The 15753-nt window shown below is 41.3% G+C and overlaps 2 protein-coding genes across 2 annotated transcripts in view; both read left to right on the forward strand.

The window, feature by feature from the left end:
* The window catches only part of LOC126393944 (coiled-coil domain-containing protein 106-like), a 613357-nt gene extending 613148 nt beyond the window's left edge, over window positions 1-209 (forward strand). Inside the window, exon 5 of the mRNA XM_050050401.1 lies at window positions 20-209. The gene's annotated coding sequence lies outside the window, so the exon portion shown is untranslated. The remainder of the gene's footprint in view (window positions 1-19) is intronic.
* The window catches only part of si:ch211-158d24.2 (multiple epidermal growth factor-like domains protein 9), a 61414-nt gene that overhangs the window by 37427 nt on the left and 8234 nt on the right, over window positions 1-15753 (forward strand). The window lies entirely within an intron of this gene.

The following is a 15753-nucleotide window of genomic DNA, read 5'->3' on the forward strand; positions in this document are numbered from 1 at the left end:
GATCAAATATTACTCCGAGGTTTCTTACGGTAGTGCTAGAGGCCAGAGCAATGCCATCTAGAGAAACTATGTCATCAGATAAAGAGTCTCTGAGTTGTTTGGGGCCAAGAACAATAACTTCAGTTTTGTCTGAATTTAACATCAGGAAATTGGTGCTCATCCAAGTTTTTATGTCTTTAAGGCAGTTATGGAGTTTAGTTAATTGATTACTTTCTCTTACTCTTGCAAGCACAAAAATAATGTATCCAACATTTTAATCTAGAGGTTTAACCTCATGTCTCACAGAGTTGGTGATTAAAACTAAACTCTCATCTTTGTCAGAGAAAACTGATCTGAGTTCAGACTGTTTACTTACAGCACAGCTATACTCACAGATAACTGAGCCTCCTACCTGCCTGTCTAACAGCATCAACCCATAAACCCTCTTGGGACTTTCCAGATCTGAGCGGAGTCCTGCGGGCATCAGCTGTGAAGTCCGGCGGCTGGTGTCTGCTTGCTCCACTGCCATTCAGCGGCTAACAAGCATAGCTGCTAACAGCCACCACTGCAACTAACAAACTCCACAAATCCATTCAGCAGCTCCACCATCCACAGTCAGACACACACGGCGACACACACAAATTTGCCAGATAATTGCAAGCACAGCCATTCTCAGCTTTCAATTTCTGATAGTCCATCACTAACATTTTCATCACGTCTCATCTTGTCAACGAGTGTCCTACACAAATCATTGAGTAGTTGCTCAAAGGGGACCTATGTTGCTTTTTTGTATTTTTTTGTTTTATTTATAATGTTACATAGAAGAATATTACATTAATTAACATTAACACCAGCCGGGGGTGATCAGTTCCCGACTCGTGTACAAGTGGCGCGTTGCTCCACCAATCCCCCCCCACAGATCCACAGCCACCGTGAGGCCTTTTCAGCAGCCTCAAGGATGTTCTTGGTGGCTCTCCTTAACTGCAGTCCTCTTACGCCAAGAAGCTTCAAAGTTCTCTGGAGTGAGTGTCCAGCAAAGCCTCGGCACCCAACTTCAACTGGCTCGCAGCGGGCTTTCCATCCGTTGCTCCAGCACTGGGTGATGAGCTCTGCATATTTGGCCCTCTTGCGCTCATTGGCCTTCCAGTAGAACCACTTTCTTAGTAGACTCTGATGTTAACACCAAATCTGGGCAGAGTAAAGTGGTTACAATGTTAGTAGGGAACTTAAGCTGCCTTCTTAGGTCGACTTGGAGCTGCCAGTCGCGAGCGGGGCCCAGGAGTCCTCCTGAAGAGCTAGGCTGATGTCTAGCTTTCTGCCCCTCACTAATGAAGGTGACTGACTATTTGGGGCTGGCCTGGGTCTTGCTGAACTGAACCGCTTGACAGATGGAATCCGCCAAAGACTTTAGGATTTGATTGTGGCACCAGCGGTATCCCCTAACGCCTTTGGGCAGCAGCTGAGGATGTGTTCCATAGTGCCACTCCACTGGCACAATCTGCACTCAGGAGAGTCTGCCAGGCCCCAGGTGTTCAAGTTGGTGGGGCTTGGGAGGATGTTGTAAACTGATTGGATGAGAAACTTTGTATGCAATGGTTTGGCACTCCAGAGCTCCACTCAGGTGATTTTGCAAGGTTCTGCATGCTCCCACCCCATCCACATCCCTTCCTTGGCCATGCCCACCATCTTGCTGCAAAAACACTGAACATACCATTTCCAACAGGTTTTCCTGCATTACCTTGCTGCAATGACGGTGCAGAGATATGGAAGACACTCGAAACACTGACCAATCAGAACAGACCAGGGTTTTTCAGGAGGGGGAGCCTAAAGAGACAGGTGCTAAAACAGAGTCTTCTCAGACATAGGGTGAATACAGGTACTCCAGCAGTAGTCTCTATATACAGACTCTACATTCAGTGAATGTAGAGTCTGTAGGCAAACCCCGGAGATCTTGCCTCCGGAAGAAGAGCGGAAGAGCCCTGGTTTCCGGTTGTAGGCTGTTTGTAGTCCGCGTGATATTGACCAATCACGTTTGAGCCGGCTGCAGTTGTTGCCAGGTTAAACGGTCCGTGAGGTGAACTAACAAGGCGGAACATAATTGGCGTCACTGCAAACTCTGAATCCATCGCAATATTTCAGCAGATTTACTTATATATAAACGGAAGTCAGAAACGGAAATTTGCCTCCCCTGCCCAAATCAAACCGGAATGCCAAAAAATCAGGGGTCTGCCCCCAGAGGCTGTATCGCCGTCTGCCGGAAGTCCGACGCCGAATACAGCCGATGGGTTCCGAGAATGCTCCAGCACAGACAGAATGAGGAAAACAACATGTTTTTTGACTATTAAAGCATGTTAACATGTTTTAGTAGAAACCATCAATACAAGTATGAACTTGAAAATGAGCATTAGCATTAGTCCTCTTTAAAGTGTTTCTATTAATTTAACAAATAATGTTTTGGTTCTGGTAAATTAAATTTCAGAACTGTGGCGTTTCAATTTGTATTTCCATAATGTCTGGGATTAACGGTGACCTTCCTGTATGACCCCACTTCTTTCACCTCCAGGCTGCTGCTGCCCTACTTACACAACACACCCAAGATCTCTGTTGGGTTGAGATCTGGGTTGAACTCCAGTCACTGTCATATTCTTAAACCACCTCAGCTCTGTCTGAAATTTCATTTTAAAACAGCTGTAAGTCAAGAAAACTTTTCTCATACCATCCTTCTGTGCTGTGTGAGATAGGGTGGAGTCATGAAGTCATGTTACCGCCTGCCGCTGGCATGCCACAACACAGTAGAATTCATCAGAGCAAGCAATAGTATTCAGATGTAATTTCTCAGTCCACTGTCCTCCCTCCACTCTGAGCTTCCACCCCCCTTTGCACACACCTTATTTACTCAACTGCTGTCAGCAAGTCTCAACCAGTTACTTTGGTTAACTCTATGGTTTCTGCTAAGCCATATGTCTCAGATAAAATCTGCAAACCAGTTATATTTCTATGCTCAAGGATAGTATCGCCACCAGACAATCAGAGATCTCCGCCTTCTGATAGTCTGGGGACACTCCTTTCTAAAGTGTGTTTAACACACCAGAGAAAACGGCCGGCAACAAAGCAACGCCTCTTGCATTTTTGAAAAGGACACGCCTTCTCGGAAATGTGCGCTCCCCCTTTTCTCGTCTGCAAGGAAACAAACACACAGAGAGCTTGAAAATGGATGCCAAGAGATTTAACTCCGTTTTATCAAACGTTTGCTCAGTCCACAAGATTGTGGAAATGAAGGACTTACAGCGACTTTGTTTAAAACTTTTAACGCAGTCGGACTATGTTTACGAGCACAAGAGTTCAGCGAGCCACCGAAGGACCGCCCTGCGGATTTACTATTGGTTCTGCAACGTAGGGAGTTTTTTTAAACTCTGAAATTGTATCCGCCCATCTAAACACAAAATCAGGGAGAAAGACATCAGTCTTTAGTTAAGCAAAGCATCTAAAGACTGACTTGTGAGTCTAGCTCAAGGATAACCCCGTTATCAAGTAATCTGGTTCATAATGTATTCATGTGAATGTCAAAACTAATAATCCAGTTAACCTCATTAAGATTCCTGATTACTGCCATATTAAATTGGCTGTGCTACCAAGGAAACCACTGCTTATTTTCATTCTCACTTATTCTACTTTTTTAATAGTAGATGGAGACTTTTGCATTTGCTCCCAAATTTTCACTGGTTGAAGATAATGGTCTACGACTTTTATCCAGACAAAATAATAATTTCTCTCAAATTTTGTTTACAAATTTGTTAAAATCCATGTTAGTGAGCACTTAAGTTTTCCAAGCCATCCACCAAGTGACAAGTGTGGCATATCAAGATGCTGAATAAACAGCATCTTTACTACACTGGTGTGCTTTGGGACGGTCACAATAAGAGGACACTCTGAAATGCGCAATTCTATCTTGAGAAAAAACAACAATATCTTAGGATTTTACATAATTAGCACTACAAAAATGTATTTTTTTACCCCAAAGAATCAGTCAGTATCTGCTGTGACACCCTTTGCCTTATGCAGTGCGACACATCACCTTCTCAGAGAGTTGATCAGGTTGTTGATTGTGGCCTGTGAGGTGTTGTCTCACTGCTCTTTAATGGCTGGGTGGTGGATGGATTATCATGGAAAAGAAGAGGTTCTCACTAAAAAGAATTTTAACAGATTTGTGACCAAGATTTGAGAGAAATCAGTATTTTGCGTGCCTAAAAAAAGCCTCAGATCTTAAACTTGAATGTGTGAAAAATGGGAGCCATAAACAAAAATGTTGCATTTTAATTTTTATTCAGTGTAGATATAAAAACTAATTCTAACAAATTCTCATGCAATGTTTTTTAGAACCCAAAATGATGTCTTACCAAGTGATGGCACAAAAACCCAAAGGCATTCATGTTTATGACTGAAACTAAGGATTAGTTCCATTATCAATGCATTCAATGACTATTTTCTCAATTAATGGTTTGGTTTATAAAATGTCACAAACGAGTGAAAAATGCGTATTAGTTTCCCAGAGCCGAACGTGATCTGTTCAGATTGCCCGTTTCATCCAACTTACACAATTTCTGACGATATAAAACTGAGAAGAGCAGCAATAGCTAATTGATTTTTTGTTTACTGACCAATTAATTAATGGACTAATTTTTTCAGCTCTACACCAGACCTTTTCATAAAGTTCAGGACACCAAAGGAAACCAGGTTATATAAATGAATATTGTGTTACCTGGTTTATTTGTGCTAACAGGGTGATCAATCCAAAAGAGATTAACTCCAATTCTAATTCTAATTACAGTATGGCCTGGAGCCATATTCACCATATTGTGCGTGCGTGTCATCAGCCCTTCGTGGTTTGAGTTCATCTGGCTCTGACATCACACCATGACACAGTGGCTTAGATCACAGCTTATCCACGTCAATCAGCTCTTGAACCCTTCCTGCAAACTGCCAATTGAGATTCCATTCAGCATCAACTTCACCACATTCACTCCACTGAGTTAATGCTCATCATATATTCTCACCTTGTCTTTAATGTTTGTTTAATGTTGTTTTTTCCATCATCGACAGCATTGCCATGTCATGTCCATTGCCTGTATTGCAACACATATAGATGCACTTAGGCTGTCAGGTTATGTTTGCTCCTGTCAGGGGCTGCAGTGGAGGTGGTGCAACATGGGAGGGAGGGGAAGGGACAGGAACAACGCTTAGCTGAGCTGGGACAGCATGAGCACAGCTGGGCCATTTCAGCTCCAGTCAGGCAGCAACATACTAGGGGGATGGGCAGCATCATGGGCTCTGTTTCAACAGAAACACTGTAGATAGAGCTGCACTATGGGGGAAACAATCACAAATATGCTCCGCACTGTGTCCACTGAGAGCTGCTCTCATGTTAATGGTGTGTGTGGCTTTGGAGGATGTTTTAGTCTAAACAATTGAGCTTGAAAGAGAAGCAGCCTCCAAGCAGAGGTTGCCCTGGCAACACTGACAAACGAGAAGACGCCACAATGCAGTATCATGGCTCCACACTGGAGGATGGATGCTTTCTAAATGTGCTGATGAGGCCAGTTACATTAAATGAATAACCTTCCATACTGACACACACAGAGGTGAAATGGAGCATTGCACCAGTTCAGAATGTGGGTCACACATATTAAATCATCCATGTATGATTATATCTTTACTCAGTGGTATAGGATGTCTGTGCTCCCTCAGTTTAGCCAGAGGTTCATCCAATATCGTATTCATTTTTTAATTTGTCCTTTACTCTGATTTTTTTTCCTTCTTTTTTTTTTAAAAGTGTCAGACAGTGACTACGTGGCCAGCAAAATAAAGGACGATAATAAACAGGCAGGTCAGGTCCTCTGGCCCGTGCAGTGCAGAACAGCTCATGTTTCCTCCTGGTTATATAACCCAGCAGGCCGGCTGCCTTTGAACCCTCAGCAGAGGTTAAATCAAGCTTATCAGGAGCAGCCTGCACAGTGCTAGAATACAACACAGTCACATGACCACACTAGATAGAGACCATCATCTAGGCCGTTGGAAGGCAGTTATCTGTGTCTAAATCAGTCAACACTGATAGCTCTGGTGCAGTGAGGACTGGAGTCTAAATGAGGAGCATCAGTTGGTCTACAGAGCTGCAGATGAGGCTAGTTAACAGGAATGTGTTGTGTTATTTTGTTAAATACATATCGGAATTATTTATCTGTCTTTGGCAATCTGTTTTCCATAGCCAGATTTCAGTCTGTTGTGGTACATCCCATCAGGCCCACTGCCCTACTGGTAATGCATTGCACCCTTATCCCTTTCCTTGAGGTTGATGAGCCTGTACTGAGGCAGTCCCACCTTTTCTCTAAGGGTTAACCCCAGACAAGCTTTTCTCCCAGGCAGGGTTCCAGGAGGGGGCCCTGGCAGAGACGTGGCTATGTCTTGTTTTGGCCTCATCACAAGGGCCTTCAAAAGTCTAGCTGCTCTAATGGAAAATAATTTTCTATGCCAGACCCTGCCAGGTGCTATTGCCTTCAACAACATCCATTCACTGCCTCTTTGTATTAAAAGGAGTTAGTTAAGGTGGTTTGAGCATCTGGAATGCCACCCTGTGGAGGTATTTTGGGTATGTCCCTGTGGGAGAGCACCTCAGGGCTGACGTAAAACATGCTGGGAGGATTACATGTCCCATCTGGCCTAGGAACACCTTGAGTTCCCCCAGGAGAAGCTGGAGGACATGACTGGGGAGAAAGGCATCTGGTCTCATCTCAGGATGGATGCCTCCCAGCAAGCAATAGTCGTGATTTAATCGTACTGGCTATATTTAGCTCAGATTTAGTCTAGCTACATGTAACCCAAATCTAGCCGATTTAATTTTGAAATTGATTAAATTTAATTTTCGCCATTGCAGATGGCATGCGGTATGATATTCAATCACGTGTGGAGAGTCAACAGTAATTAAAATATGTTTATCTCCATTTTTTGGACATGGTCTCTACATAGCCGTGTAATTGATGACGTCTACACTTTGGCTATGGTTAGATGTCTACCAAATTTTCACTGACAGCCCAAATTCAGCCGTGATTTAGCCTAGACGTCAGGTCTTCATGTAGATGGCTATTAGACGTTTTTTAAACCAAAAAATGCTTGCTGGGCTTCTTTTTCACGTTGTACTTAAGTTTAGAGGTTTGTAAGTTCACTTCAAGTATACAAATTTTTAAATCAAAACAGGGGATGTTACATATTAAGCGATTTAAAAAAATATATATATAAATGAAGTAGAGTATATGCAGTAAAATGTAGTAGTAAAATGTGGTAAAACTGCTTGTGCCTGCCAACTGGTTAACCCTTAAATGACAGAGGGGTTGCTACACTTTTCTACATACCACAGGTTTGCAGAGACCTGTTACTTACGAAATGCAGATTGAGCTCAAAGAAGATTCCCCTTCGGGGCACGGTGCTACTGAGGGAAGTGTACTGTTTTACTGTAGTTCCTTTTTGACATGTGAGGAGTTGTTGAGGCATCATATTACCAGGAACCGGAGGTTGCAGGAGAAAGCTGACCCTGGGACACAACGTGCATGTGTTGCTGATGAAGAATGATGCTCAGCAACACAACAGGAAATGGGATCAATTCGAACTCCATCTGAGCCTTTAAAAACTCCACTAGATCGTATGAATCTGTGATGTTTGGTATAATTCAAGAGTTACTCATGGACCCTTACTGGGCCATAAGTGCATTTACCAAGTACTTAAAAAGCAGATACCTTAAAGTATGTTATCTATACAATTTATGGACTGATGACATTTTAATTGAAAACCAATATAAAGTAAGGTCTTTGTAAGGTGTTGATCCACCACAACCCCGTAGAAGGACATCAGTGCTCCTTGATTTTAGCCCCCTTTACACTGCATCTTCAAGGTGGGAATTTTTAAAAAAGTAGTTATTAGTATATCAAAGCTAACTTAAAGAACAAGAACAGTTGTTGAAAATGTTTGCAAATTGGGAAAACAATGAGGTCTGGGAGCTCCTTACCCTCTGAGCAGAGGACCTGATCAGCTGCCATATAATAGGGATGGTAACGGATTGTTGTTGCCATGTTATGCCATTGTTATTGTTTATAAAGCGCTGCCGACATGTTTGTTTTCATCTGGTTCTGTATAAAAATGCTAAGGCGGTGTAAAGAAGGGACTATAATGTGGCCCTATAGCGTGATTGTGTAAAAAAAGGCTATTGATTCTCTATCTATCTATTGGAGAGATGAACAGCAGTCTTTCAAAATCCAAATCTGCTCAGGATCCCCCACCCCACAATTTTTTTTTACATGTCTACATCACATACATGCAAGGCAGCATAAATTATTGGCCCTTTACCATCACATTACATTTTAATTTTCCATTTTTCAAAATACATTTCAAAGTAATGAAATAGAGAGACAGTAATGTATTACAAATTGATTGTACTGACGGCGGGTGTCACCGTCTTGCTTCTGCTGGGGTACAGCAACACCACTTGGACAAACCACAAGCAGAACTGCAGTACACTATAAAAATAGAACTCTGCCAATAAATATTATATTTACTGCCTTGATTTCCTTATTTGGTGTTTGATGATGGTGGAGTTGGGGAGCACTCTCTGATTCGTTGCTCCAGAATCTCTCATAGGTGTTCAGTTGGGTTGAGATCCGGTGAATGTGAAGGCCATAGCATATAATTCACATCATTTACTTACTCATCAAAAAATTCAGTAAGCACTCATGCCATGTGGAGGGGGGCACTGTCATCCTGGAAAGGACCACTCTCATCAAGATAGAAATCTGTCATTATGGGTAATGGTAGTGATGATCAGAATAACTTTGTATTGAATTGCAGTGACCTATTCCTCTAAGGCAGTGGGAGCCAGCATATGCTTGAGGGCCACACAGGAAAAGTCGCTAACAGCACTAGCATTGTTGACAGAATGAAATTTCAGCGTCACTCGGGAGGTGCCGCTAGTTGCCAATGCAACCAGTAGCTTGCTACAAGTTGTCATTCCTCACCTGACAGATGCTTGTTAGGGGGGCACAGTTTGATGCAGTCTCCTAGTGGTGTTTGAAATGGACTGCAAAAGATTTGAATATAATGCATGCATTTTGTGTTCAGGGGCTGCACCAAATGTTTCTAAGGGCTGCCATTGGCCTGCAGGCAACACTTTAAGTAATACTGCTCAAAGGGAGGATGTGGACCCACAATATGAATGAATGAATGAATCAACTTTATTTACATAGCACCTTTTATGCACAAAATTCAGCACAAAGTGCTTTACAATTCAGACGGCAGAGACAAAAAGCAAAGAAATAAAACCATACAATTATACAACGCATTCAAGGAGAAAAGAGTATAATATGTACATTTATCAATCAGTAATTAATCAAGTAATAAAAAAAAACATATATACAAACATACAATTAAGAATATTAAAACAGATGGCTGTTAGTTATAGGCTATGTTAAAAAGGTATTTTTTGAGTCGTTGTTTAAAACTGTCCACTATGCCAGTAAAATCATTACTATGTTCTCATAAGTACATAATCACCTGGAACTAAGAATCAGTGTGCTTTCGTTCCTTTACAATGAGCCGTAAATGTCTTCATACAGAGCAGGTCCTCTTCCACAGAGCCCACCTTGTTTTTCAATAGTAGCCCAAAACAGATAAATCAAACACTGGCTCTAGATAGCGCTATTCACATTTTTGGTACACAGGAGAAGTTTTAGTTGGTTGCAATTTGCAACATCACCGCTAGAGGCCACTAAATCCTACACACTAGACCTTAAATTTGTTATCCCTATAGAGTGTTCCAGAAATGAGTCCCGAAGCCCAGAAATGAGTTATCATTTCTGCACTCCCAGTTCCCTCGTCTGGAAATCAATTGTTGTTTTTTTTAACCTCTCTAACTCCGCCAGGACGTCGATGTCCTCGCTCCCCTCCTCCTCTGTTAAATGGTATCTCCCAGGCGCACTACTTCATTAAACCATGTGGTGTTTGGTATTGCTGGATTCCAAAAGCTCTCAACTTTTCAAATATAACATTGTTTTTCTTTTATTTATTATGTATTTTGCACAAGAGCAGCCTAAACACACATAGTCCAAAATCGCGATGAGCGGTGACAAGTCATGTCATGCCGTTTTTCAACGGGAAAAGTTAAAGGATTACTCACGATCTTATGCGGAGCTGTAAGCAGGGACTTAGCTGTTTTATAAAAGGTAAGGTAAGAGTCTCACTCCTACCACTATTTTTGGCTGAGATATACCGTCTAGAAAGTGGGATCATAACTTTCACGTTTCATGTGGCTTTATTCTGGTGATGTTTATGGTGTTTGTGTCAAAAACAACATCAGCTATCACAATCACGCCTGATTTCAATACGGTACAATGTTAGAAGCTGGCTGAGTGTTGTTTGATGACTGATAGTACTGTTTTGAAGCCAAGACTTGTCATTTGGAGCTCTGACTGAATCTTTTCATGGAAAAAACACTGTAGAATGGTCATACTCTGAGCAGTCTTCTTCAAATTTGAAACAAGTGTTCATTGATAGTGTGCCTACAGGCCCATAGTAGCATTTACCTGCACAGATGAAGCCACAGTTATTCATATTGAAAAACATTTTTTATTTTATTTTAGGCAAAATCTTCAATTTTTTACTGACTTCAAAGGCCCATTACTCTGTCTCTGTATCACCTAGAGTGTTCCTGACTTTCACAAGAAACTTCAGGGAGTTTTCTTTCTGGCAAGACCTCATGCATGCATGTAGTCAGAGCGGTTCAGAAGCTACAGTCATTTTAATTTGGGTATGTCATTTTAGGCGTTTTTGCTACAAGAGTGCAAGAGGTCTGGGTTTTGATTAAATGCCTGAAATAAGGTCTTCGGTTAACACTAGTTAAAGAGACTTCTGCGTTTTGTTCTACCACATAAAATATGTCAGTAAATACCCTACTGTGAATTTTGAAGCTTTTATGTGTCTTGAAAAAGGCGGTTGCTAACAAGTGGCTAAATGAGACTACAGAACGTCATCACGCTGAACATGACTTTACAGCCCTGTTGTAGTAGCGATGTTAGTCATGCGACTGTGGTGTCATTCATTTATAGCCTAATGTAACTTCTGGCGATTGCATTTACGCTTCAGAATCATGAAAGTGGTGTTCATGATTATCTTGCTGAACAAAATGTGTACTTCAAACATTTGTTTGCCATAGAGCTTATGTTTGGCAGTAATCCAAAATCCAGTAGGAATTATAGCTGCTGCGCAGCGATGGGTCGGGTCCGGCCATTTTTAGGCAATTCTGAGCAACAAGCAGAAGAATTGGAAGACATTTAGGAATTTAGCAACACAATCTGCCTTTTGCATCAGCTGAGGCTTGAACTCACAACCTCTGAGACTAGGGATCAATTTCTATCTCACTGAGCTAATTAGTCATTGACAATTCATGTGTAGCTTCACAAATTGACTAAGCCAGACGTGCAGGTTTAGCAGCCGTCCATGCATGGAAAAGCAGATTTCAAACCACTGTAAAAAATTCAGTTATCGAAACAAAAATCTGAAAATACACATATTGCATCTAGACAGCATGGAGATGTTGGTAATTTGTTTGTAACAATGATTGATTTGCTCCATAAGTGAAAAACTGATGTTTAAAATTGCCATTTTTACATTGACTCCAATTGTTCACATTAGAGCAAAATTCAAAATGCTGTCAAAAATTCAGTTTTTGAGATAAAATTCTGAAATTTGCCACACATCATCTACCATGACTCTAGAATTTTGTCATTTTTTTCATGAACATTGAAGATTTATTTAGCAAGAATTTGCATGTATATGTTTACAGTACCGTTTACAGTCAAACATTTTGATGCACTGTAGGCTCAATTTTTGATAAATCAAAAATCTGAGAAACGTAGTTTTTGTAGGACAGTCTGAAGATGCTCTGTAGCAAGTTTGGTGTCAATTGAGCAAAAATTGTGGGAGGAGATACTTTTAAGAAGTTTTACAGTTTTTGAAAGAAAAAAAAACAGAGTGATGAACTTCATAATTTTTAATAGGTTTAAATGTACAAAAGTTTCTTCCGTATTGGGGCTACAGTTTGATGAAAGTTGTGAAGTTGTAGCATGTATGGTTGATTTGTTATGAATTTTCAAAGTTTTGAACTTTAGACGCTTGCTGTAGTGCCACCATCAGGACTATTGGCTTGAGTTTACAGCTGAGGATATCTGGCATGAGACTGGACCTTTGTGCAAAGTTTGGTGAGTTTTCACCCATACATTTCTGAGCGCGTCCCTTTTTGTAGGGATATTTGCATCTAGGATAACGCAATGACAATCCTACAAATAGTAGTGCTTTAACTTGGTAATTATCAGTATGTCTACTCTCTTTTCAAATAACACTTGAGTGTAGTATGTACGTATGACTCAACATAATAAAAGGCTCAATCCTTTTGTTATGCATTGGAGCCAGTGTAAGTCCCACTCACTTTTTTAGGTCTAATAATATTGGACCCACCCACTTTTACCATCATTTTCTGCACCCCTCAGTTTAAGTTTTATGTACTGAAGACCCTCTAACTGACGTAATCTTACTCATGTTGGTGATTTCAGGAATGGTGATTTCAGCACTTTCCCCGTGCTGTCCCCTTGAGAAAAAAAAACAACAAAAAAAACCCCTACGCTGTGTAAGCCACGTGACTCCACCTCCTCCATCTAGTCAACATTCACTCAAAGTGAGACTGACACTGCCTACATGGAGGAGTCGAGCACAAACACCGAGCCAACAAATCAACTCGAGCAGCTTGTACTCAAACACAGGGTTTTCCCTGCCAATCTAAGACAAAGGCGGGCCGCCTAGGTATTTTTGGCCGCTGCCTTGGTTTAAAGTGTTTGTGTGTGCATGGGGGGCATCCAGATGTAGCGTCTTTTGCGCGCACAAACCCATTAAGCCTGATTTATGGTCCTGCGTTAAATCAACGAGGTACCTACGTCGTTGCCGTGACGCCGTCGTGAACCCTTCGAATTTCTCCGTCACTCCATTTCGTCGCGGTGCAATTCACCGCCAGATCGGTAGGGGGCTGCGTTCCTTTCCTGAATGGTTATCGTCATCTCTAGTTGATTCTTTGTTTAGCTTCCGGCTTTTCCGGTCACAGTGAACAATGGCGACCGAGAGAGAGAGAATCTTGCTGGAGTTGGAGTTGTTGGATGTCGAATAAAGTATGTTAATACTGCAACATCTACATCGCAACAGAAGATGTTTAAAGATGTTGGGGATGGTGCAGTCTGGAAATACCGAACCGGAAATGCATTGCTACCAAGCAAACCAATCACAGCCCTCTTGGTCTGCGCTGGGTCTGCGTCACCTCGACGTGTAGTTACATTTTTTGGGAGGTGCACGTCAGGCTACACCGGGGGCTACGGCGCACCTCCTGCGAGTGTTAACGCAGGACCATAAATCAGGCTTTACTTTCAATGTAGACGTGCGTCATGCGCGCTCACAACCCAAACCGACACCGTAGCGGCGTGCATTCGGTATTACGGCGCTTATTTTTTCGTCCGGCGCACAGCTCCACGGACCTGCTTCTCCCTCCTGTGTTGTGTCAGATCCCGGTTCGTCACCTCCGAGATACTGAATGTGTATTATAGAAGAGAAACACACATTTCAGGACCACTGACTTGTATCATCAGAACAGACATGTTCTATGATTTTCAGCCTCCTTTCATATTTAATAGAAGGGGGACAAACAAGAGGGAGACTGACAGGCGCCCTACAACTAGTGCTTCCACAAAGCAACTGTTGCTGTCACAGGCCTTTACAAATGCCAAACAAAATGCAAAGGATCAAGAATAATAGTCGGGCATATTTAACCCCCAAAAGATTTTTTTTAAGTAATAAAATAATAATTCATTAATTGTAATCGAGGTAAAAGCTTCAATTAATCGTGATATTGAGTTTAAGTAATATTGCCCAGTCCTAACTGAAATATTGAGTGACTCAGCAAATGAACAGCATGTAGGCTACAATTTATTTAGTAATTATTTCCCTTGGATCCCCCTGCAGTCTACACTTGGTCAGTGTGTATCAATTTCTGTATGTTTTAATATTTGCATAAAATTACAAAATGTACTTATATCAATGTCTGAGACTCATAGAACATGGCTTACATCAAAGTCAATATACTGTCATTTTGAGCCACCTAGTGGTGCAGTGTTAGCTGTCTCATTTGGGATTGACGAATGGATGAGAAGAGCACGGATGGTCAAGACAAAATGATAGAATTGAACATTTAAACTACCTTTTATAAGATAATGAATAGAAAAAATAATTTCACCAACTGTTCTTGTAACATGCTGAAGTTATAAAATATAACCTTTCTTTAAAGAGTCCTAAAACAACTCAACCAATGTTTGTTTGTTTTTTTGAGTTTTGTGCTTACATTATCCCAAACGGTTTCAATAATGTTCAAACCCAGAGAAATTTGTCATTTTAATCAAGGACAAGCTCCATGTCATTTGGTAGCTGTCACCTGTCAGTGGCGTCATATCAAGGGCATAAATATAGACAATGCAGACAGTGCTGATGCACTGTGGCCCACAGCGTGGGGGGGCCAATATTGTGTTGGGTGGAGAGCTTGCCCTCTTGCAAGAGATTCAAATTGCCACCTCAGAAATACAGCAGTTTATAAAGAACTTATGTTAAGTAGCTATGTATGTATTATTGAAAAGGCAAAACCCATCTTCATTTTGTGTGTGTGTGTGTGTGTGTGTGTGTGTGTGTGTGCGTATAGTCAGTAGCAATCAATACAAAATTATAAGCTCATATGAAATAAACTATAAAAACAATTAAATTAAATTAATATTTCTTTGATGTTTTTGTCATATGCATCTGAAGTTATCAAAGAAACAACCTGAGCAAACGTTAGCGGCAGGTCAGCTCCAGCTCCTGCTGTGCAGAATGGTGTTGGAGAAACACTGATTTTTGTCATGAAACTGCTTTATTCAGTGTTTTTACTGGTTTGAATTACCTAGTCTGTTTGTTTTGGAGCAGAAGAGACCCCTACGCATAATTTGGCTCCTGGTAAAAACCTCCTGAACGTCTGGATCTTAAGTTATTATAGAAAAAACGTTAGCACGTATTAGCAGGTGATAGGCTAGCAGCCCATTTGCAACGACTGGAACAGTATTGGAGAAACACAGATTTTTATCATGAAACTACTTTGTTCAGTGTTTTTTTTTTTTTTTTGGTTAAGGGAAAGGGTGAGTTTTTAGTGGTTTATTTTAGAAGGGGTAATCATAAATGTCGATGAATTATCTATAAAAGACAGGAACTTTCAGGAAATTCTTCTGAGGAATGTTTTTTATGATTTGTGTCTTTGCATGATTTTAAATTAAATCAAACAAATGAAACTGTTCACAACAACATTAATACTCCAAGAGAAGAAAAAGCTGCAGGTCATGATGTTGTTCTTGAAGGTCTTTCCAAGGTCTAGAAGTTCTGCCTCGCCTTGAAGCTCTATAGTTAGCATTGGTCAGGCTCTGATTAGTCTCGCCACCAGACAATCAGAGATCTCCGCCTTCTGATAGTCTGGGGACACTCCTTTCTAAAGTGTGTTTAACACACCGGCGAAAACGGCCGGCAACAAAGCAACGCCTCTTGCATTTTTGAAAAGGACACGCCTTCTCGGAAATGTGCGCTCCCCCTTTTCTCGTCCGCAAGGAAACAAACACACAGAGAGTTTGA

This window comes from Epinephelus moara, chromosome 8 (genome assembly GCF_006386435.1).
Source record: "Epinephelus moara isolate mb chromosome 8, YSFRI_EMoa_1.0, whole genome shotgun sequence".
Taxonomy (NCBI): Eukaryota; Metazoa; Chordata; class Actinopteri; order Perciformes; family Serranidae; genus Epinephelus; species Epinephelus moara.